Source organism: Lygodium microphyllum, chromosome 12 (genome assembly GCF_053477565.2).
Source record: "Lygodium microphyllum isolate KBCC chromosome 12, Lygodium_microphyllum_v1.1.10, whole genome shotgun sequence".
In the NCBI taxonomy this organism is placed as follows: Eukaryota; Viridiplantae; Streptophyta; class Polypodiopsida; order Schizaeales; family Lygodiaceae; genus Lygodium; species Lygodium microphyllum.
Window position 1 is genome coordinate 103,625,717 of NC_141146.1, and position 25,792 is coordinate 103,651,508.

A 25,792-nucleotide genomic window follows, 5' to 3' on the forward strand; every position below is an offset into this window, starting at 1 on the left:
AGTCATCAATGAAAGTAACAAAATACTTTGCACCACCTAATGACTTGTAGGACATGGGACTACATACATCAGAATGAACAAGAGCCAATGCTCACCCATGCATGCCATACCAAACGTTTTATGTGTATTGCATGTCTGTCTGCCATATAAACAATGATTACATGACTCAAAATATTTATAGTCAAGGGGGGCAAAATATATTGCAAAAAAATAGGAATTTCATTCTTTTCAAGGACATGTGCCCAAGGTTATGATGCCAAAGAGATACATGTGGAACTACATCCATTGTCAAAATATGGTCAATTGATTCAGATACAAGGGTGAAGAGCATTAGATTTAGCACCATGTGCAATGACAAGATTCCCATGGGTAATCTTGCATGAGGAATCACCAAAAGAGACTAGATAACCTGCATAATCTAAAGTGTGAGTAATAGAGATAAGGCTCTTTGTGAGAGCAAGTTATTGGAGGGGTTTTTGTCAAAAGGTCGAATCCACCAGGGATCAGAAGTAGAAGGAAGTAGAGATAGAAGATGGAAGAGAAGATAGAGAATACACAAGTGGTAAACACTACAAAAACAAAGCACAATGAATTGAATCAATATGTATTGAAAGAATCTAGAATCTTCGCATTACTCAGAAGCAATCTCTAGGCATTAGATCTCCTAGAGCTTCTTCATAGAACAAAACGTACATCAAAATTACAGCTCCCTCTCTACTACTCGGAATCCAAATCTGATGGCTCCGTTGGCTCCAAAAGGGGGATAAAACCTCAGGACACCTACTCACAGATCTCCCAAATCACTCCTTTCAGTTCAATTTGTAGTTTTCAGCTTATTTACAACAATCGCGACGCGTGCGATTTCGTCAATCTGTCCCTCTTGTGAAAATCCCATAATTTGCTGAAAAAGCAACTAGCTTTTTGCATGCCATCCTAATTTACAAGATTTTTCTACCTTTTTCGGATTTTTATAATAAATAATATCAAAAATAGGCAAAATTATCCAAAAATCTAGTATTTTTAGATAATCCATGCAACTCGCACTAGTACTAATGGCTCAGATCACATTCACTCTCTAGATCAATAAAGAAGTCAGATGATGATGCATTCCATGCTTTTTCACACTATGTCCTCATAACATCACGACACCATACATGACATACATCATGAAGAGTAAACCTATAATCTAAACCAAACTATAGCTAGACATCACCATTACCAACTATCTCCAATACCAGGTCATTACCAAAATGAAAAGATCCAATCATACTATGATAAGAGTAAAACCACTCTCTATGAGGGGTCACATGAAAAGAAGCCCTTGAATCTATTAGCCAATACTGAGTATACCCTAAAAAATCATCAACCTGTTGTAAAGTGTCAATAGAAGAAGCTGCAAGTATAAAATCATCATCAAAATCAGTCTGCACAATATTAATCTCTTCAATCTTAACACTAGACTTTCTAGGGACAATACTGTGATCATTATTTTTGTCCTCTGTTTTACCCTTGCCCTTTTCTTTGCACTAGTCATTGTGCATCTTATGTAAATGTGGTTGAATATGCCCTACTTTCCCATAGTGATGAAAAGTTAATGAGGACTTATGGCCACAAGACTTATTGTGAGACTATCCTCCATGTGACTAAGAGTGAGATTGCTTGTTGCTAAGAGCCCCTCGCGTGATGATCATTATTGGTCCTACCATTATTTCCTCTAAATGTCAAAGCATGAGAGGTGTAGAAAGCATCAACATTCTTTTTGTTAACCTCTTTAGTCAAGAGTGCACCTTCTATATCTTGCAACTGTAACCATTAGGCATGTTGGCACATGTAGCAGTATGAAAGGTATCCCATGATTCAGGCAATGTAACTAAGAGAAAAAAGAGAAGAAGAGTGCCCTTGAATTCAATCCCCTACGAATACAAATAACTAATAATGGAATGAAACTCATTTAAGTGAGCTGACATAGAAGTGTCTCCTTCATGCAAAGGTTCATGAGTTTCTTCATCTAATACATCTAAGAAGCGGGGCTTTGCATATTATAGATATTGCAAATCTTTTCCCATGATTTCCATGTGGATTGCCCATCAGAGACAACATTTTAGAACACTTTCTTAGAGAGGGATAATATGATAGTGGACTTACATAGCTAATCTAATTCAACCCAATCATCTACACCAATAATTTCATGCTTGATAGCCTTATGTTTCAAGAGCCTAACCTATATTTTTTGTACTAAAACTTACCATCTTTAGGCCTTCCAATAGCTATAGTTGATGCCGTCCAACTTATCAATATTAAAGATATCACTATCACTGTGGCTCACCATAAAATGGGGATAAACAAGTGCACAAACTATCAAAGTAGGCTACTGTAATTACTATAAATAGCACTAAAACCACTGCTAAATCAAGTTGAAAACAAGGGATACTAACTAATTTATGAACTATCCACCACAAACTGAAATCAAAGAATTGTCAAATGAAGGTGACTACTTCCATAAATAGTGTAATTAACTACAATTACAACATGTTGAAGATGAAGTACATTAGTAAGAAATCAATGCGAAAGAGGGACACTCACTAATATAAGACAAACTACAACTCTTAGGGAAAGATCCAACTAGCAGTGAGTGAATATCCAACTGGCACCAAGAATTGTCAAAGGATCAATGTGTTAGACTGAGATACATCCCATTGACATAACCATCCTGCATAGAGTGGGTCTCACAGGTAATAGAATAGACCAACTAGAGGCACAACAAACTAATATATGTAATGAAAGCTATAACCAACCAAGTCGTATATATCACTGATAACATCGTGATAAAGATAGGTGCCGGCCCAAAACTAAATGTCAAATTAGCCTACTAAGCATCAATTGCATACATAAAGCATGTACATGTCACTAAGTCCCATGGTCTCACTATAAGATCCTTAAGCCCAAATGCATAACCAAAAGCTCAATATAATATCCAAATGTCAAGAAATGGCTCCCATTGGAATAAAAGTCAAATTCCAAATGAGAAAAAAAATCTCAAAACATCATGTGGAAGGCATCCATGCATCCAAGATCCAAGTAACATATGGCTGAGAGCATCTCACCCAAGTAACTTGCAAAGCACTTACTGGCACATCAAATAACCATACATAACAGTAATGACAATGAATGTCAATATTTAAAGCTCCAATCTCAACTCAAAAGAAACCCGAAAGCTTAACCAAGCATGTAACATGAACCATAAGTGTCGGTAAGCACTCGATAGCAATATGCATATATTTGCACTGATGAAATAGCATTCGTCCCTGCTTATTATAGAAGTAAAAAACCTCCATAAAATTGAGCAAAAGATGTTAAAATTATTCCCATATCATTCCAATACATTGGCATAACATCCCTAGATGATCAAGCATCAAATAGACATCCCGTGAAGCATTAGTGACCTTTAAACAATGAGTAAAGAGCTCTCTAGGACTATAATATAGCAAAATATCATAGAATCTGAGATAATGGATAAATCCAAGTACTCCAAATAATGTCTAAACTCATATCAAAGATATCAGAATAGATTCCAAATATTTCCAAGAGCCGAGAGGAGTGCTAGGAGCTAGAGAATGGGTTGATTGATCAGGAATGAGGGGGCAGCAAACATGCTCAAATCCCGATGATGTTGCTACTCCTACTTCTAGAATTGAGGCCTTAGGAGCACTCTAAGGTGCTCAAAAATTTGAATGTTGCCTTGGAACAAGTTGAAAAAGGGGGGAAGAAGCTGGGTAGAAGATAGAGCTCAATGCATACCTTGGGGTAAAGAATACATGGCTGCCATTAAAACTATGAACTGAAGCTTTTGTCCATAAGTTGAAGCAATGATGGCAAGATCTTGGGGAAGATGGCTTTGATACCAATTGAAGGGAGGTGAGCTCTAAAGTGGAAGCAAGAAGCAAAAGCAAGAGCTATGGTGGAAGGAGAGAGAGAGAGCAGATTTGGAAACTCCAACAATCACAATGTGTGACTGGCCTTCCCTTTATTCAAATATCATTGAAAGAATAAAGAATAAAGTGATAGTGATGGGCACCCACCACCTATAGTTCACAAGTGTGTGGGTATGTAGATACTGTCAGTGTAACTAATACACGTGTGGCTAGGCATATGCACCTTTACCCCACATGATGTGTTTGAGCACTTCAAAACTTTCAAGGCTGCTATTGAAATAGATCAACCTTGAAGGTTGTACATGAGGTTAGATGTAGGGGGAAGGTACCTCTCTAATGAGTTTAGGGACTTTTTAAAGTTTCATAGGTAATAAAGAGATAGTTTACTTGCAGGTATATCCTACAATGAAATAGGATTGTAGAAAAAAAAAGGCATATTGTAGAAGTTGCACATGTAGGATGAAAAGAATATGCTAAAATATTTTTTGTGTGAAGCTGTTCATACTATTGTCTATATTTTTTGTTATATTACATATGTTCCTATGCCAAATGAGCTACAATAGAAGCTTGTGATCCAAAGTTTGAAAAATATATTTTGATTGGATAGTCTTTAGAGTAGTATCTTTGTTATAACCCTATCACAAGTGAGTTTATAGTGAGCAAGGATATTATTTTTTATGAGATGAGCAGTTAGTATATATCTAGTGGCGATGCATTGGATGATGATGATGATCGTGATAGTTATGTGTAGAAGGAAAAGTAAGATTCATGGAGCCTTAGTGGACTAGAAACACCATCTTGTACTATATCTATAGTTAGTCTTTGGTTTGGGAGGCTAAGGAGTAGTCCCACATTGTCAGGTACATCTACTAGTATTGTAAGTAAAGAAAAAGAGAAGAAATGAGTGTTAGATAGTAATGATGGATCTGCTAGTCATTTGGGACTTGATGGAGATTCTAGTGGTTCAAAGAGTTTGGATGAAGAGCTTGGTATTCCTTCACTCAAGACACTAGGTGTGCAGAGAGCACATGGTAATGTAAAGGCTCCACTAAGTGATCCAGTGGTACACAAGTCTAGCATGGTCAGATGCCATGTTAAAAGATTTGGTTTTGAAGGTTATGTAGCTCATCATTATGCTTATATGATAAATGTGGTTGAGGATTTTGAGTCCACCGGTTTTGAGGATACTATTGTGGTAATGCTCATTGGGATGTAGCAATGGATGGGGAGATGGTTGCATTAGAAGCCAATAAGACTTGGAACCTAGTACATTATCTAAGGGAAAGAAAGCTATATGTTGTAAGTGGGTTTAGAAAATCAAGCATAATGCAGATGGTTCTATTAGAAGAAGGTATAATGCTAAGCTAGTTGCAAAAGGCTATGCTCAAACATACGATATAGATTCTAAAGAGGCATTCAGTCCAGTTGCTAGGATGATAATTGTTAGGTGTGTGATTGCTTTGATAGCAATCAAAGGTTGGAGTTTGCAACAAATGAATGTCAAGAATTCCTTCTTGCATGGTGAATTGCAAGAAGAGATATGAGGATTTAGAGCATCCCACATATGTGTGTAGGTTAAAGAAGCTACTCGATAGGATAAAGCAAGCACCTGGAGCATGGTCTAATAAGATCGGAGAGTATTTTGATAACATTGGCTTTTATTTTTTTTATGTTGATCACTCAATTTATGTGAGAAAGGGATATGTAGGATTGGTAATCACAATCATCTATGTGGATAACTTGATTATTACATGTCATAGTGATAGTGGGATTGATAAAGTTAAGAATATTTGGATAAAAAGTTTGAGACGAAGGATTTGGGTGAGTTGAGGTACTTTCTTGGTATTAAGGTGATATGATATCATAATGGTCTATGGCTATCCCAAAGGTATGCTTGGATATGCTATCTAAGTATGGTATGATAGCATGTAAGCCTCTTTCAATGCCAACGGAGGAAAATGTAAAGTTCAGTGTTGATGTTGGGGATGACATAGAATACCTTACTATTTTCGGGACCCAAAACATGCCTAATACTGACTCTAGGGCTCTAGCCCAGGCCTCCTATGCTCACCAAACCACCCTCTCAACCTCAAGGCCCCAACAAGAGCATCTAGAGGTTACGTACTACTACAAATAAATCATGTGTTTGTGTCGATTAACAGTCCAATGATTTTTCTCCTTTCCAACACTAATAGAGGAATGCCCAAACATGTAGGTGATCAACACCTTGATTCACATATACAAAGAGCTCCCCCTAGCAAAGTGTTGAGGCTCTTACGACTCTTCTTCTACACCCTAGGGATTGGCCTCTAAGTACACCATCTCTAAGATAGAACACAAGCATAATAGAGTTCTCTCATAATATAAATATAATGATTTCGGAGACTATATGTATTTTGCACTTAATCAATCTTTCCAAGATATCGCACTACCTATAGCAAAGGGGATCTTATACTCTCAATGTTGATCATCACCTAGACATATAATTGCAATCCATTCAAGAGTTTATCTTCTAGTACTATATTTAGATTACATATGCAAAGTATATGACACTTTGTGCTTAAACAACTTTAAAAAAAACCAGCTAATATGAATTGAAAAACAATCTTTTTATGATTTCATTCTACTAGTATTGTGCTATGTTGTTGCTGCTAAGGAATATCACGGAGCTAACTCTACTACCGAACCTCTTAAAACTTATATAAAGCACGGCCTATATGCTAAGATATGCAAAGAAATCAACAACTTAATCAAATATCTTTCCATTTCAACCCCCATCCCCTACGGTTTATGTTTAACTTGCTTTTATAGATGTAGGGAGATTTCATGATAATTTTCTATAGAAACAAGCTCTGAGCATGCACTTTAATACACAAATGGAGGTAAATTTAGACAAATCCTCATGCTTTACCTTCATTACAAGATCACAAATATTCTCCTAATTTTTGTAATTTTTAACATATAAAAATTATTTTTTAATTTTCTCTCCTATTTGATTTTTTTCATAAATTTTTTCTTTTAATTCAATATATATTATTATTATTATTGTTTTTTAATTTGTATAACTTATACAAAGTGATTCATTCATCATACTCATTTTCATGCCTTATGAACATTATTTGTTCTCCAAAACCCAAGAACAACACCATTTTTCATTTAAATCTCATGTTTTGAATTTTTTGGTTTTATCATCTTTATTATGTGTAAAGAAAATAAATGAACTTTTAACAACTACAAACAGTAATAAACATATTTTAACCATTTCCAACAATCTTTCCATTATATGCTTGAAAGATTTTTCATAAAAATTAAATAAATGTCTCTTGCTCTAAAATGTGCATATATATGCCTCGTATTCCAAAAAACTCGAATTGTTGATTCGATTTTCCAATCGTTGATGCATCCAAATCACCTGATCTACATGCCATTATACTTCTAAACCATCGTTCATTCTCAATTCATCAAATCAATCCCCTCTCTCTCTCTTATACATAAGGCATATAAACAAGGAACAAAGATGAGAGAGAAATACTAAAATTTGATCTTTTCATTGGGAGTTTGAGATCACTTTTTAGCCTTTTAGCATGTAGAGAGAGTGTACACTCCACACTCACTCCATAGTGAGGAGAAGACTTCTATAACAAAACTTTTTTTCAATAATTATTTTTGTATTCTTGAGAAATAATTTTGGCATTTTTTATATGATTAGTTTTGTTAAAATGACTAGAGTAATTATCACTTTCCAACAGTAAATCAGAGTACTACCATTTCTCAATATTAATATTTTACAGTCATTTTTCCTATCGTGGGGAAAGAAGTGGTAGAAGCCTCTCCTCATTTGAAATCTTTGAGTGCTCAATGCTCATTCCCTTGTTTTAGCCCCAAATCTATATCCAATGCATAATAGGACTAAATTATCTCATACACAGGAATAGAGTAAACTACATCAAGCAGTGTAGAATATACCTAATGCCTCATCAAGCAACTCATAGAAAACTCAGAAATAATGACATGGGAACATAGAACTACACTCTACAACACTCATAATGGCAAGATAGAAATCAGAGTATATGTTGGAAATAAGATAGAAACAGAGATATGAATCATGGCGCCCATTGTCAACTGCATTTCTAAGCAAGAAGCTCCAACATACAACTGGTCATGATGAAGAATGATGATCCATATATGAGAAAGACACACAATACCTCTTCAAGTCACGTTTTACAACAGCCTATAAAGTGCACTTCATGAGACATGCAACTTCATGAGGCATTTAAAGATTTCTTTACATAGGAAATAGTAAAGACTAAGGCTTTAAACCATGCTAAGGGAAAGCATAGTGCATCAAGCCAATGGGTAACACTTGGCACAACTCGGTGGATGGTTGGTACATCCATGTCCCAAACCCTTATATGTCATATCACGGTGTCAAATGCCTTATCCAAAATCTATATACCAAATAAGAAAAATTGTGTTACAACCTTGCACCATGAAATAAGCCACAAAGAGAAACGATAAGTAGAGCCTCTGTAGTAGGATACTTATAGCCCTCTATTGTAGTTGCATAATCCACTCAAGAGACAATCATAGTATGATGGAGATACAAAATCAGATCGGGCTACCAAAACATTTCATGAGCTAGATTGCTTATGAGCATCATGAGACTCACTAATAGACATCACATGAGATTGTTCCTACGCATTATGATCATGCAATGGGAAAGATACAATTTCCATTTGCTGAACTTTTTTTGGAGTAAGTTCTCTAATCTTAACTTATTGATTAATATCCTACAAAACTTCACTAATATCAAATCTTATGGCACTAACTTTAAAGAACTGATTTGTTTTGAAGCTTCCTTGAGACATTCTCCCTATAATGGTAATCTATTGATCATACATAACCTTAACTAATACATTCTTCATCATGGTAACAACGATCTACATAAACATTGATGTATCAAGATTTACATCCAAATCTAGTAACATCTGAATCCTTTCATCAATATCTTGACTTTGTCGCATGGTATTAATGGTTACGAGCTCCAAATAGTTACTTTTCTGCATCAAGTCACCACTTTGTCACATTAAATTAACTGCCACCTGCAGTGGTGAACTTGTTATTTCTTGCAGTGATGAAGCTACCGCTTGCAGCAATAACCTTATTTTCTATTGCAATAACCTTGTTTCTTGCTGTAGTAACTCTGTTTCTTATAGTGGTGTTATAATCTCTTACAAAAAGGTTGCAATCACATTCATCAAGATTGTAGTTTCCTGTAATACGAATGACATTTGTTTTGTCCATTCAAATAATCATAATGTCTATAGAATTTTGCACTACTGCTGCTTCAGGCACACTGCAACAGTGACTTACATAGAATTAATTTCAACCACTTGCTGAACATGTGAATCCTTCTATGACTCGTCATAGTCAACTTGAATTAGTATTAGAGCCTAAATCTCTTAATATTGCAAGTTTAACAATGTCTTCTTACATTATAGCTAGAATGAAAGTATATGCAATAACCGCTAAAAGGTAACGAGCCATAGTTCTATAGTACAACCATTTCAATGAAATATGCCATGGCTAAGAACTCATTATATACAATCACATCCATAATATATTATAGAGAATGAAGATACAAAACCATAACAAAATAAGTAGATTATTGCTCCAACTGTAAAAAATAATTCCATTAAGTCGAAAATAGTATCAATGATGCTCAAGAGTTTTCATCATAATAAATATATGGAAATGTACCACCCAATTTGGATCTTAAATAAGAAATTGCATCTTGAAAAAATATATAGGGAAAATCCACAACAACTTGTATCTGCTAATTTTCAAGTACTTGGAACCAGTAATCATCATGTGATTGTAGTATTTGTTATTTTTTAGATTGATGTAGCATTTTTTATTGTTTTTCATCTTGTTTTAGTGCATTTTTGTATTATAGTAAGTACAAGAATATGGCTTGCTATTATAGGTGGTACTACAAATATTCATCTTGCTACTATAGAATTGTAGAAATTCAACTTGCTGCTATAGAAAGTTTGGTTGCTGCTACAGGAATTAAAGATACACTTGCAAGAATTCAAAGTTCGATAGTAGGAATTGCTGAAATTTAGGTTTTTGTAAATCATTTTGAAGCATTCTTGATACAAAAACCATAACATATACTTGCAACAAGCATCATACATCATTAGCACTTTCATGCTTAAAACCCAATCAACATGAATAACATCACCATTCTTATAGCGACATAAACTGTATAGATATCCATTGTAGATACTTGCATACTTCTAAATACTTCAACTTCAGTGATAGATTGATCAAAGTCCTCAATGGGTTTAGAAATAGACATTTGAATTGAAACATCAACAACCTGATCATTCAATGCATAGAGATCCTCAAGAATAACATCTTGACTTGAGTCAAGAGAAAATAATAACTGTGTATGCAAATCAATAATTTCATTATCCTTCTAGAGAACAACTTCCTCAAGAGCTTTAATGACTTCAAAACAATAATAAACTTGGAAATCCATTGCATTTCTCAGTTGAGAAACCTCCTATTGTAGTAGTGCTTTCTCCTCTTGAAGTTGATTAATAACATAAAAAGTTTCATTTTTTGCAACATTGGTCGCATTTCTCTCCTTTTTAAGCTCAATAGAAAACCAATAAATAATCTTGCAGCTAGACTCATACAATGATCACATAAAGTTAGATCATTCAAGAAGGTTATAGATCGTGTAAATAATTACATAAAGGATAATGTTCAAATTGCATGCATAGAAAGTACCTTCGCATGTAAGGCATAAAATATTGTATGGATTATATCAAAATTGTAAGCACTAAAATGAAGGCATGGTATTACATTGCGTGCATTAAAGATTCAACGTTGATTGTAATTTACCAAATGGGACTAAGATCCATGAATCCCATGTCAAAGTCCTTGGTGACTTTAAGAGGGATAGGTAAAAGCTTAAGCGCATGTGAGCATGTTGGATATTGAATCATAGAGTACAATCATGTAAAACTTCAAAAAAACCATACAAACTCACTCAATTCTGCAATTATTCATATTTAACCAACTCCTGTAAAGGAAATGTAATGCAAATCTTGCAATAAGTTGCTCTTCTTGTGAATGAATTGCAATGCTAATCTTGCAATTCTACAATTATTGTAGTGGCACACAAACCTGTTCTTAAGATTAAGCAATGCAATGACTTGAAATATTATCTTGCATGTTGGAAACATCGATATCCCAAACAAATACATCCAATTTAGATGGTGCATTTTGCACTATGAATAGTGGCACTTCTTCAAGTTCTAGCAAAATTCCTTCATTGAAATCCAACTTAGTAGCTGTATTATCTTCCTTAACATCCATAAGAGAAGCAAGTGAATCATCCACAATGGTATCCTCATTGTAAAAACCATAATCCTTAAGCTTATCATCCATAATTGCATCATCTTCTTGAATACATAACTATTTATTTTTATTGCAAATCTAATCATCTTCATTGTTCATAACTTCGGGCTTGTTTTCTTCTTGATTAAAGATGACTGGAGATTGATTTTGATAGTTTGAAAAATACCAAAATATGAAAAATACCTTGATATTATTGATGTAAAGTGTGGGATAATATAAGAACTTGTCAAGGAGGCCCCAAACCTAATATAAGAATCCTTGAGTGCCCCAAACAAATCTTTGAAGTATGTCCAGATTCAAAACAAACTTTGCACTACTTTTTCTTCTCCTTTGATTTACCCATTGCAATTAATTAGATTGAAATTTTAAACTTCAAAACTAAAATGGAACATGATTGCTTTCTTGTTAATTCTTCATAGCCAAGAAAAAGATAATGTAACCTCTTTCTCACTAGATTTAGCCAAAGTTTGTTACAAAGATGGTATTCATGCAATAGTGCTTGCATTTTGAAATATCAATGTGAAAAAGTTGTCTCTATTTTCATCTAGGATTGAAAATATTCATGCTTCTCCTCCTCTTGTTGTTTGTTGCTTTGCTAATGGTTTTTACAATTCTAGAGACTTGCAACTAGACAAAATAACACAGTAATTATCCATCATACAAGAAGAAAGAAAAAATTAACCTTGTGAAATGTATCATCCTACTACATGTAGCATATCACTACTTCAGGCAATTGTCATTGCTTCAAGTAGTTGTCACTGCTTCAAGTAGTCTACCATTGCTTTAAGTCTTGACAAAATTTTCAGATTTCTAACATCAAAGAGAAGTATTTTGATTAGGCTTTAGATCGAGAAATAGAGAACAACATAGAAAGGGTTGTATCATCTTGCTTTCATAAACATATTACTACTTTATATAGGACATTCTGCTTCATACAAAAACTCTGGTTCATGCAAGAATCTTGCTTCATACAAGAAATATGAATTTCTAGTCTGAACCTTTACCATTTTGTTGATATCTTAACCTAGAGAAACAAGGAAACACTGGTAGGGTATACATGTAGAAAACCATTTGAACTCCATACAAGCAATTAATTTTTTATTCGTAAAAAGTTTTATTTTTCACAAATATTAGTTCTTTGTAGAGCTTTTGTACACATAAAATCTTTCAAATTGCATATAGGAGATTAGGTTTTCTTCCCTAAAATAAGGTCATTTTTTATAGAGGTTCAAATTTTTGGCATCAATTGGAGTCATTTTTCTGTTAAACTTCCACACCAGAGGTTCAAGAAATCATGGCAAGATCGCCAAAGTGTTTCAGCCCCAAATCTATATCGAATGCATAATAGGACTAAACTACCTCATACAAGAATAGAGTAAACTGCATTAGGCAATGTAGAATATACCCATCGCCTCATCAAAAGTAACTCATAGAAAACACAAAATAATGACATAAGACATAGAACTATAATTTACAACACTCATAATGACAAATCAAAGTATATGCTGGAAATAAGACAAAAGCAAAGATATGAATCATGGCATCTACTCTCATATTGTATTGATAAGCAAGAAAATCCAACATACAACTAGTCATGATCAAGAATGATGATCCATACATGAGAAAGACACACAATACCTCTTTAGGTCACATTTTACAAGTGCCTACAAACTGCACTTCATGAGGCATTTAAAGATTGTTTTACATAGGAAATAGTAAAGACTAAGGCTCCAAACCATGCTAAGGGCAAACATAGTTTTTCTGTCCAATGGGTAACATCCCTCTCTCTTGCCTCTAGTCTACACCCTTTGGATTTTTTGTTTGACTGCATGTCTCTGCCCTTCATCTTTCTACTCCATGGAGGCGTCTTCTCGATGCAAAAGACCTAGTGCTTCCATCAAGTCTATAGTCACTTTTAATATGCTTGGTGAGAAAGATAGGCAGATTTCATTGTCCATAATAAAGGGAAGTTGGATAATCAGATAGAGAAGAAAGCGGAAGATATCTTTGATAGCGAACCCTTTTCTATCATGTTGGAAGGGCAGGGTAACAGGTTTTAGGCTTAGTGGCTCCAAGAAGACAATCAAGGAAGTATGCATGCAACATGTTTTAATGCATAAGAAGCTTCACGTTGAGCTCACTACCTCTAATCTCCCTGTCCATATACTCAACTATTGGTGTATTTTGGTTGCATCTACTTATTAAGGTATGTGTTTTTATTCACTAGTAAGTAACAAGAGCATTTGATGTTAACAAAATTGTATCCATCAAGCATCCAAAAGTGGCAGCTAGTAGAATGTGTGTTAGATGTTTAAGATATCATCCACGGCTCTGTTAGCAAGGAGATTTACAATGGGGAAGACCAAATTGGAATTAGTTGAGAGGGGCATATTCTTTTATGACCATTTTTACATACCACCTTCCTCGAGTGGGCAATTGGGAGCCTTGCCTAACCTTGGCCTTCCATATTTCAAGAGAGGGAGTGGCCATTACTAGATTGTAGAATAAGCAAGAGTTATAGGTACAAAATATTTACAAGGTGCATAAATAAGTAATGCCCAATATTTCAAGTAGTCAAAGAAAAATATCCACTTTTATGCATATAGCCATTTTCATGGATTTCTCTAGCATTGAAGTGAGGACCTCAAGAATCATGTTTGTAGTGAAGTGCCAGATGCAGACATTATCGTAGATTTTATGGATGTAGGCTAGGACACAAAGGTACAAGATGGAATCACCTATGAGGTGTAACTAAATTTTGTTGTCTATAAGTACATGATTGCTAGTCAAAAATTTATCATGATATTCTCATATGTTTGTGGGAGATTGGTGATTGTAGACCAAGACATGAGGTAATTTTCTAGAAATTCATTACAATGTATTGATGTTTGGCTGGATGGTGAACTTTTGATCATTATGAAGGTAGGGTCAATGTGCACATTGCAAAAATTGTGAATTGACTTGCACAATGAAGACATTTAACTTCCTACTTTGTTTAGCTTCTATGTCAATGATAAAAATGTACATTGCTATTTGCATTGTTTATTTTGCTTTACATTCACATGATCAAAGGAGTTGTTTACAACCCTTTATTTCTAACTACTCTCTCCAATTTTTCCAAGTCCTAATAAGAAAATAAAAGATCCTCACATGTAAAGAGATAGCAAATAATGTTGTGCATTTGCATTGCCATTAGTAGCCTGACAGAGCTACCTCCGAGGACCACATAGTTATAGGACAATAGGCACCTAGTTACAAGATTTAAGGAGATACATCTAAAATCAAGGCTTGGACCATGAAAGAGAGATACATGCCATCATCTCCTAAGAAGTCCATTTACACTTAGCAATTATAAAATAAAGCTAGCCTCACTCTTATAAAGAGATAACAATGACAGAGAAAGACAAAGGCAGAGAGTGAGAACAAAGAAATAGAACATAAGTTGTATATGCATAAACTAGAATAAGTTGAAGTTTAAGCATCACAGTCCACATTTGGATAACACATTCCCTAACTCTCAATACTTATTTTATATTTGGAATCACTCCATACTTCTATCTAGGACGATCTTTGTTGATGCTTTTCTTTGTCTTAGGATACCAAAATTGGTAGTTTTTAATACTTCCTTAGTACCATTACTATTTGTCTCATTGTACCATTATTGGTAGTCTTGGTACTTTCGAGTATCAAATTTGGTAGTCACACAGTACCTTTCTATGGCATGTGGGTACTTTTCATACATGATAAATAGGTTCATAAATGCAGATTTCTTATGCCGCATTTGAGTAATCTCTAATACCAATATGTACTCGTCTACTTTGGGCCGTGAGCAAATTATATTAGAGCTAACTGTCATTGAGAATGGCAACAAATTTGAATTGCCTACACGGAGGATCATGACCAAGCAATAGAAGGGGCTAGTGCCTAGGAAGGTGCCTCTCTCTCTTGCTGGTGACCCATACGGTGTTCAATGCATACAAGGGTTAACATGAAGCAAAGTGGGACCCTTCGGCCCAAGGAGGGGCCTCCTTTGCTTGGTGATAACCCTCATGCGGCTCACTCCATACAATAAACACTTCAATCAACCCAAAAATAATCAAAATGGACTAGACTTCTTTGTACAATTATAGGCACATGTATTTTCCTCAAAAGAAAGGTAAATGTTTCACGAGGCTTTTGTACTCAAGAAACACCATATCATCAAATAAATGTCAATAAGTATAGCAATACGTATGAGAACCTTTTCTTTTTTCTTCTTGTTGAATTTCCATTTCCATTTACAAAGTGGAGAATGAGCACTAAAAAATTGCAACGTAGAGGCCTTGAAGGCTAGGTTCAAGGGTCTCCATGAGGGTGGGGGCCAAATTTTTGAGAGTGGGCTTGCCGGCAAGTGTGGCTAGGTTGTCTATGAAGGCAAAAAAGATGTCCTTAGGATTCTCATTGGGATGGGGGAGAGGTTGTGGTTGGGGCTAGGAGGATTGTCGTGCTTCCTTCATATCATGCCAAAGAGCTTCCAATCTCTATAGTCCCCTTTCCATCACTTGTGACCCACTCTCTACAGCTTGTCTTAATTCAACCCATTGAAAACCTCTTCCATGGCCTCCTCACGACCTCATATGGCACACTACAAGGATACAAGAGTATAGAGACGGCAATTTTTGACACAAATTAGCGGCATCACGATTTGTGATGCAAATAGCGACGATAATCGGGCAAAAAAAGCTGGCCGAAACTCGAGCGCGTCATTTTGCGCAAACAAACGAAAGAGGGAGCGAAAGGGAGAGTGAACTGCATCTTGCCTTTGAGAGAGAGAAGAAGAAAAAGAGAGAAAGAGGGAGAAGGAGAGCTTCTTGCTGCCACTGCCGTTGTTTGCAAAGAAGAGGAGGAAGTGTACGGAGGGTGAAGAAGAGTCGTTGTCGTGAAGAAGAGCTGCCGAATCCATCCTCGGGCCTTTGCGGTGAGTGCATTGCTCCCACTTGCTTTTTTTTGTTTTTCCTCATTTTCTTTTGTTTGTTTTTGTTAAAACTCATGTATATTGGGAGAGAAAAAGAGGAAATGAGAGAGGGAGAGTAAGAGAGAAAAAGAAAGAAGGCATGAGAGAGAGAGAAAAAAAACATTAAACATAATAGAGAAAGAGAAAAAGAGAGAGAGAGGGAGGGAGAGAGGAGAATGAATGAATAAAAAACAAAGAGAGGGTAAGATCATGTTCTTTGATTTCTTCTTTTCTTGTTTGTAGTAGTAGTAGTAGTAGTAGTAGTAGTAGTAGTAGTAGTAGTAGTAGTAGTAGTAGTAGTAGTAGTAGTAGTTCTTTAATTTCTTCTTTTCTTGTTTGTAATGGTGGTAGTAGTGGTGGTGGTAATAGTAGTAGTTCTTTAATTTTTTATTTTATTGTTTGTAGTAGTAGTAGTGGTAGTATTAGTGGTTCTTTAATTTATTCTTTTATTGTTAGTAGCAGTAGTAGTAGTAGTAGTAGTTCTTTAATTTCTTATTTTCTTGTTTGTAATGGTAGTAGTAGTGGTGGTGGTAGTAGTAGTAGTTCTTTAATTTCTCATTTTCTTGTTTGTAGTAGTAGTAGTGGTCATTTAATTTATTCTTTTCTTGTTTTTGTAGTAGTAGTAGTAGTAGTAGTAGTAGTAGTAGTAGTAGTAGTAGTTATTGTTGTTGTTGTTCTTCTTCTTCTTCTTCTTCTTCTTCTTCTTCTTCTTCTTCTTCTTCTTCTTCTTCTTTTCTTGTTTGTTGTTGTTGTGGTAGTCCTAGTAGTAGTGGTAGTGGTAGTGGTAGTGGTTTATTTTCTTCTTTTCTTGTTTATTGTTATTGTGGTAGTCATTGTTTAATTTCATCTTTTCTTGCTTCTTGTTGTTGTGGTAGTCGTAGTCATGGTTGTAGTAGTAGTAGTAGTAGTAGTAGTAGTAGTAGTAGTAGTAGTAGTAGTAGTAGTAGTAGTAGTAGTAGTAGTAGTAGTAGTAGTAGTAGTAGTAGTAGTAGTAGTAGTAGTAGTAGTAGTAGTAGTAGTAGTAGTAGTAGTAGTAGTAGTAGTAGTAGTAGTAGTAGTAGTAGTAGTAGTAGTAGTAGTAGTAGTAGTAGTAGTAGTAGTAGTAGTAGTAGTAGTAGTAGTAGTAGTAGTAGTAGTAGTAGTCTTGTTTATTGTTGTAGTTTTTTTTCTTTTTTTGTTTGTTGTTATTTAGTTTTCTTGTTTGTTGTTGTTGTTGTAGTTTTTTCTTCTTTTCTTGTTTGTTTTTATTGCAGTAGTGGTAATTGTTATTGTTGTTGTTATTTTTTCTTCTTTTCTTGTTTATTGTTGTTTTTGTTATAGCAGCAGCAGCAGTAGTAGTAGTAGTAGCAGCACCAGTAGCAGCACCAGCACCAGCACTAGCACCAACAGCAGTAGTAGTAGTAGTAGTAGTAGTAGTAGTAGCAGCAGCAGCAGCAGCAGCAGTAGTAGTAGTAGAGAGAGAGAGAGAGAGAGATGTTTTGTTAAAGGAAATGAGAAAGGGAGAGGAAGAGAAAAAGAAACAAGGAACGAGAGAGAGTGAATAAACATACAACATAATAAAGAAAGAGAGAAAGAAAGAGAGATGGAGGGAGATAAGAGAATGAATGGATAAAGAACAAAGAGAAGGTAAGATCTTGTTCTTTAACTTCTTCTTTTCTTGTTTATAGTAGTAGTAATAGTAGTAGTATTAGTAGTAGTAGTGGTGGCGAGGTCCAATGAGTTCCGGTGCAATACCACGAGACGGGAAACACTCGGACATACGTTAATTTGTGGGTGGGTGGAGACTTTACATACGTTAATTTTGTTGAGTTACAAGAGAAGAAATTCCTTCTCAAACAATTAAGAAAGAAAAAAATAATGATTAAAAAAACAAATTGTTTGTCATAACATAGACTAAATGGAAAATGATGAAGATCGTGATGTTCAAGATCACGAGGCATATCTTAATCAGTGTGTCCCATGTCCTTGCTCTCAATGTAAGCTAGCAATTAGACAAAAACTTCGATCATCTATAGAACATATACAATGTTTCGGCGAGTTTCAATCAAAGATCATTGATTAGGAGATCTTAGATTTTGAGCAAACAGTAAGAAAAGTGTATATCAATCATGCATTGTATTCTCAAACTAATTGAATATCATATACAAAAACATTGGGTGTGGCTGGTAAATTTTCTATCCAGGGAGGTGACATATCATCCCAAGAAGGAGTGCATCCTTTGCAGCCAATTAGAAGAGTCTGTAGGTGTGCAATGGATATTGTGCTTGAGCCAATCCAGCACTTGAAAGGTACTACCTAATCTATACCGTCAATATTAGAGGAGACATGTAGCCTTCTAGACTTTCCTACAACTTGGAGCCTGAGATGGAGGCAATGATCGATGTATTGATGCCCATGGATGTCAAGACATCAGATCCGCTTAGAGAGGAAGCATCCATACCATTATATGATGGGTGCTGAGTATCTCACCTGAAGACACTGCTTGCACTCCTAAGTGTGCAAGCAAAATACAGGTGGAGCGATGCGAGTGTGACCGAGTTGCTCAGGTACCTTGTACGTATGCTTCGTTGATTTCTTTTCGGAACTTTCATTAAAAAAATTGTGATTTTTTAAGGTGTTTTATGATTTTTTTTCAGGGTACTGAAGTATCATATATTATTACTTGTAAATACCATGCCTGAGTCTCGTAATGATGCGTGACATGCTTTACAAAAGCTTAGCATGGACTACAACAACATCCATGCATGTATCAACGATTGCATACTGTTTCAAGGAGAATAGGAGACTGTGGAGATATGTCCAAAGTGTGGTGCTCACAGGTATCGACAAGACTTGCAAGGGTAAACCATCCCTCGAAAAGTTCTGAGACACTTTTCACCTATCCCCCACATAAACCACATGTTTTGTATGTCTGACATGGCGAGCTTGACAATGTGGCATGCATAGAATAGATCCACAAATGGATTTCAATGAATATCAGCAGATTCAGGCGCATGAAGCCACATTGACTCTACCTTTCTAGGCTTTGCATGAGAGCCAAGGAATCTTCGGCTTGCTCTTCCTATGGATGGCGTGAACCCATTCGGTTTGCACTCAACTTCTTACAATGTGTGGCCTATAGTCCTTGTCAACTACAACATCCCTCCACGGCTTTCTACAAAGAAAGGACATCTCATCCTCATCTTGCTTGTTCCTCACCACTACAAAGTTAAAAATATGGACATGTATCTTCATCCATTAGTCGATGAGCTTAAGATTTTGTGGGAGGAGGGGGTCATCATGGAAGATATAAGCAAGCGGTGTTGTATTGCTGCGCATCTGAGATGTGGAATCCACCAAAAAGGTTATGTTGAACATGGACCATTTGTCAAGGCACTTGCTTCTTATCATCACATGTAATTAGAGGGTGTCTGTCCAGATGTTGTCAGCCATTGGACATGGGTTTCAACTATATTATAGTCAGCGAATGAGACTTTTACATATGAAATAAGTGGATCTTTTTGGTATGCCACTAGCTCAGCCGTACAAATACTTCTTTTCGGTATCATTGCAATGGAAATTAAGCGAAGGGCACCAAAGGTTCACACTGTTTTGAAACTTGTTCGACGTCGCTGAGGTCTGCAGGCTAGGGTTATTAGAGAATCATGATATTATGCTAGGCACTGCATTGGTGGACATGTATGCCAAGTGTGGTGCACTTGCCAAAGCGCAAGAAACGTTTGATGGGCTTCCATTACATGATACTGTCTCTTGGGCTGCATTCATGGTAGGATATGCTCGGCTTGGTAAGGCTGAAAGGGTTTTCAACTTATTCAACAAAATGAGAGGAGAATGTATTGAGCCAGATGGTGTCACCTTCAGTATTTTGCTTACTGCTTGCAGTCATGCAGGTCTAGTGGAGGAGGGGCAAATATATTATGATGTTATGCGCACTGTCTAATGCATCATCTCAAGTTCAGAACATCATAGTTACCTGGTTGATCTTTTCAGTCATGCAGGTCACTTTGACAAGGCAATAAGTGTCATTGAGAATGTTCCAGACTCTGATTTGGTCCTGTTGGGTGCTTGTCGAAAATGGGTAAATGTGGAGCTTGTGAAATGGGCCTTTGAGCATGTGTTATAGTTGGATGATAAATGTGCTGCAGCATATGTCTGCATGACTAATTTGTTTCTAGCTGCTGGCAGCCCAAGCCACACAACTCCTAAAGGTCGGGATTCCATTCGGGACAATCCCTCTCAAACTACAAAAGCATCGGTGCAGAGTCGAATAGCAGCAATACCAGATAGAGCTGCAGCAGCAGTTTTTGACATGTATCACCCAATGGCTGAAAGATTAGCATCCCCACCAAGAAAGCGTGGCTTTAAGGAGAAACTGGTGTTATTGCAGTCACCAGATGTTTCTGTCAATGCTCCTAGACTGGACCGGATACCACAGTTCTCTCTCAATGCTCAAGATGCATTGCCTTTGAGGAAGAGTCTACCTATACCAAGCCATGAAAGGAAAATGACCTTAGCTAATGGAGCTCTGGCCAAGTTCCAAGAGGCTCTTGAAATACTAGATTCGTCTAGAGATGGAGATGAAAGGGTCAGTGATGCTGCTAGGTGTGCTATTCGCTGTAGCTGAGCTTCGTGATTTCCATCTTCATTCTTGGCACGTGAAATTTGGCTTATCAACAATTATTCTTGCCTGTTGGCAACCTCTGAATGCACTTTTTCGTTCAAAAAAAAAAATCAGCCAACAGCAGTGAATGAGCGTCAAGGAATCTGGGGGAGGTCACTTTTTTTTTGGTGGGGAGAAAAGCCAGCCGCTTTATTAGTCGGAAGGGGGAAGAAAAAGCAAAAAACGGAAACAGGGGAAAAGCCTTCGCCATGCTAGAAAAAGAGTGTGGATATTCTGGAAGAGGGGATTGAATGCTAAAAGAAAGAAAAGAAGGCTATAGTTCTGGGGAGGAAGAGATCAACTGAGGAGAACAGTTTACAGGAGAACAGTCGACACCTAGAAGAAAAGCAGAAGATAGTGGACAGGAAGGCCCATCTGGGAACATACAGAAGAGCATTGGGAGGAATCGCTTGGCTAGATCGATTTCAAGGATGATTACAAGACCATGGATCCTCACTACATGGAGAGCGTCTGTTGGTGGGAGGCCAGGTGCTGTCCATGGGCATTGACAACTACAATGAAGAGTGCCACAGCATCGTTATGTGTTACAGCAAAGAGTGGGAGAAAGTCGTCGACTAGTTGCAACTTTGGAACAGATTGACAAAGAGGAGGCAGTGAGTTAGCTCAGGGAAAAGACAAACAATATCAACAACTGCAGCCTCATGGGAAGTTTTCTTAATAACAGCTATGCCTTGTATCCATTCTCTTCCCCCTTCTTATTATCCTGGAACATAAACTGAATTCACAGTCAAATGCAATTCTAACATTACATGTCTTGCCAGAACATACATCTCCACCCAAGTATACATCTGGAAGTCCATGGCTGCTTGAGAGATGAATAGAAATCTTTAACTTCAATTAAAGCAAGCAAAAGAAGACTTGATCTACAACTTTGGAGCATAAGCTTGAATCATGCCAACAGAAACTGAATTCAGTCTGAAAGGAAAAATTGCAGAACAGGGTACTTTAGCCTGCCTTTCCCTCCGGTGCTGAATATACTTCAGACAAATACAAGTGTTGCAAGCTCCCTTGGAAAGCCTTTCCTTACACAAATATCACTTATTTACCTGGATATGCTGAATGTATACAGGATGCACAGTGAATTCATATTAAGTAACATAGCGACAGAGAGTTTAGACCAGACCCTGACTGGTTCTAAATACTTATGGTATTGACAATTGCACTTTTCAATAAGCCAGCCTTCAGAAACCTTGTATACAAAGATCTAATTCTTGCTGAGAATGGGAAGGTGTCCATTTACAACTTGTAAGCTCAAGCTTTCCTGAGTGTCGCCATGAATTGCAAAATCCTTGGAAAATTGTTTGTGAATACATCTCTGCTGCTGTGATTTTCAGATTCAGAAACCTTGTACTTCTCAACTGTGCACGGCTTTGAATAGAAAAGATCTAACACAAGATGATCCATTGATCCATCTTTTATCACTGATATCTCTTATTTTAGAACTGATCTTCTATCTTGAAATTTATCAAGGACTTCTGAAGTCGCGACATTGCTTTCGAAACCCTTCGACATCTTTGGTGAACCCGACGTGAAAGTGTCGCAGGAATTTCAGGATGGGAGATAGTTCAGCATCTATTTCAACCTCTTCTACAATTCCAGCTGCGTCCTCTACTTCAGCTCCATCAATGACTGCTACGTCAAGTACTTCAATAGATGATCTAAAGCAGATTTTGTAGAATATGTCCATGTATATGCAGCTTCAAAATCAGCAGACACAATTGTATATGCAGCAGCAACAACAACTGCATCAACAACAGTTGTCTCAGCAAAGGCAACTATATTCGGAGCAGGAGAATGCAAACAGCGCGACTAAGGCGATTGAAGCAGTTGAGAATGAGAAGAAGCTATTTGATGGCCGTAATGTTTCAGCATATTTGAAGACATATGAGATCAAGATGGGGTTTTTTGGAGTTCCAGCTGGACTTATGAGTAAGTACTTCCTTCGTCTTGTCACACCCGCCTTGAGGGCAAAAGTGATCTTTTTATTCAAAATTCACATTGGCAAGATTTTAAGAAGGCCCTGAAAGAAGAGTATTTCCTTTAGGACTTTGGTATGGCTACTCGGCGGTCATTCCGAGAGTGGGTCTACATGCCAAAAAAAGGTCTAGCTGCTTCAGAGTTTATTCCAGAATTTGAAGAGAGGTATAGTCAGCTTCATGCCATTGAACAAAGAGCATTGGATGTTAAAAAAGTTGAGCTTTTCTTGCAAGCTGTAGATCCTGCTCTTCAGGAAGAATTGGGAGAACTTCTTGAGGATCGCACGAAGTCTATGGGACTTAAAACGGATTGGCAGGATGCCCAGGATGCAGTCTCGACTTTGACCAAGAGGAGGATATGGAAGACCCGCCTACAGAATGGTTCTATGACACCGACAATGTCTTCTGCTCCTATGCCTGCTTCTATCCCTGTTATTTCTTCTCCTCCTCAGCCAGTTTCTTGGCCTATGCCAGTGCCTACTGTTTCCACTCCTCCTGTTCCACGATCGATGCCTACACCTTCAGCTCCAAAACCATCCGCTCCATCGGTGCCTACCTCTCTTGATGATATAATCAAAGGCATAACAGATTTGACACTGGAGTCAGTTAAAGCGGAGTTGGTGGGAAAATTGAAAGAGCAATTTTCTTCTACTGCGCCTACTATTTCTTCTAGTGCTCCTACTGCACCTAGGAGTGCTCCTACTGCACCTAGGAGTGCTCCTACTGCACCTAGGAGAGATCGGAGATGTATTTGGTGTGATAGTACGGACCATCAGCATTGCAGAGATTGTGAATCTTTTCAGGATGCAAGGAGGAAGAATTTGGTATTTTGGGGACAAGATGGTAAGATTTGGTTGACTGAAACAGGAGCTCCGCTTGCTACCAACTTTGGTAAAGGTGGAATGAAGAAGTTAGTGGATGACATGGCTGCGCGTACTTCTTATGTGGCAGATAGAGGAGATGCTTCTGCATATGGAGTCGAGATTGAGAAGGGATCAGAGAATCAGCCAGCACTATGGACTTTTGCTATGGAGACTACAAACAAGGGAAAAATTCAGCAAACTGTTTTGACTAGTGCAGGCTCTAGCATCAGATCTGAGACAGGTTGGGATTCGCCTGTTGACAAGTACTCTATTTATGCTTATTTGGCTAAGTCTCATGGAGCAGATATACTTGTTGAGGAGACGCGCAAGAGGGATGAAGAAAATCCAAGTGCAGCTAAAAAGACTAGAGGGGGTGAGTTTGTTACTCCACCTACTACAGGACTGTCTTTGAGACTAGGGCCAGAACGACAGATGGAAGATGCTCAAAAGAGAGAAAAGAGGCAAGAGCCTAGAGAGAGAAAGCAGCCAGGGTTTAGATTGATGTCCGATATTGAGACATCTACAGACATGAAGAAAATTTTTAATGACAAGATACTTGGCAGTGAGGTGACTTTCACTATTTCTGAGGTTTTGGGCATCTCAAAAAGAGAGTTTCAAGATCAGTTTCAGGAGGTCCTAAAGAGGAAAAGACATGCATTGCCTACTACTGGTACACAGGGAGTTTTGATTGGGGAGTTGGATGAGGATGAAGATGAGGTTTTGGTTGAGAATGCTTTTGTTTTTCCACAAATAGAGAAGAGGGTTCAGTCTATGCATTATGCTGAAACTGATGAGCCTGTCTTGATACCGCGTAGTCACTTTTAGCGGAGTCATTGGGCTAGGGCAACTACAGAGATGATGATAAAAATTGGAGAGAAACAGGTGCCTTATGTTGCTTTGGTGGATCATGGTTCAGAGATTAATCTCATAGTTCGTGGAGTTTATGAGAGTAACAGATGGCCTATGGATGTAGCACATGGATGGCGTATGAGAGCTGCCAACAATACTGCAGGTGATTTGTATGCTGCCTGTCCCAGTGTCAGGGTTTCTATTGGAGATGTAGAGGAGGATTTCCATTTCTTTGTGCACGATTCATGTTCTTATCCCATAATTCTTGGACAGCCATTCATCACAGAGATGCACATGGAAACAAAGGTAATGGATGATGGTTCTGCTTATGCACGAATTCGCAGTAAAGATGGCATGAGAGCAGTTCAGTTTATGACTGTGTGTGTGAACCATGTTAGAAACAGGGATACTCTCAAAGATGCACCTTTGCCCACTGTGAGGGATTCGGGTTTTCATTAGGTACCGCCGTTTCGCGAGACGACGGTGGTACAAAGCAGAGGAGATTGGAGTTCTCGCCTCCTGGCAGCAGTATTTTCTCCTCCGGTTTTGTTGGGATTTCAGCAAACTGTTCGATGAGCTATCAGAAGATTTCTAGGTTGCCTAGAGCTGCCAGGCAGTACATATGCAGGAAGGAGAAAAATTTGAAAAATGCAGGAATTTTAGAGGATGATGAGCACATAGATGGGATGTATGAGAGTATGATTTGTGCAGATACAATGGAAGAGATGGAAGATATGCTGAAAACTGATATGTAGAGTTGTCACAGTAATGTATTAGTGCAATCCCTGGATATGTTTCATGAAATTGTAGATTTTGTGTCACAGATTGAGTCAGAGGCTGGGATGATTCAGCAAAAAGTATTGAGTGCTGAAGAAATTCAGCAAACAAAGTTTCCAGATGATTATGATCAGCTTACAGAGACACAAAGGGCTGAAAATTTTCAGCCAACAGAGTTTACTGCTGAAATATTTCAGCATCCAGAGTCTAGGGCTGTTCTTATGCAGTCCATAGAGCAGAGGGCTGAGTATATGCAGCCCCCATTGGAGTGTAGAATTGCTGATTTG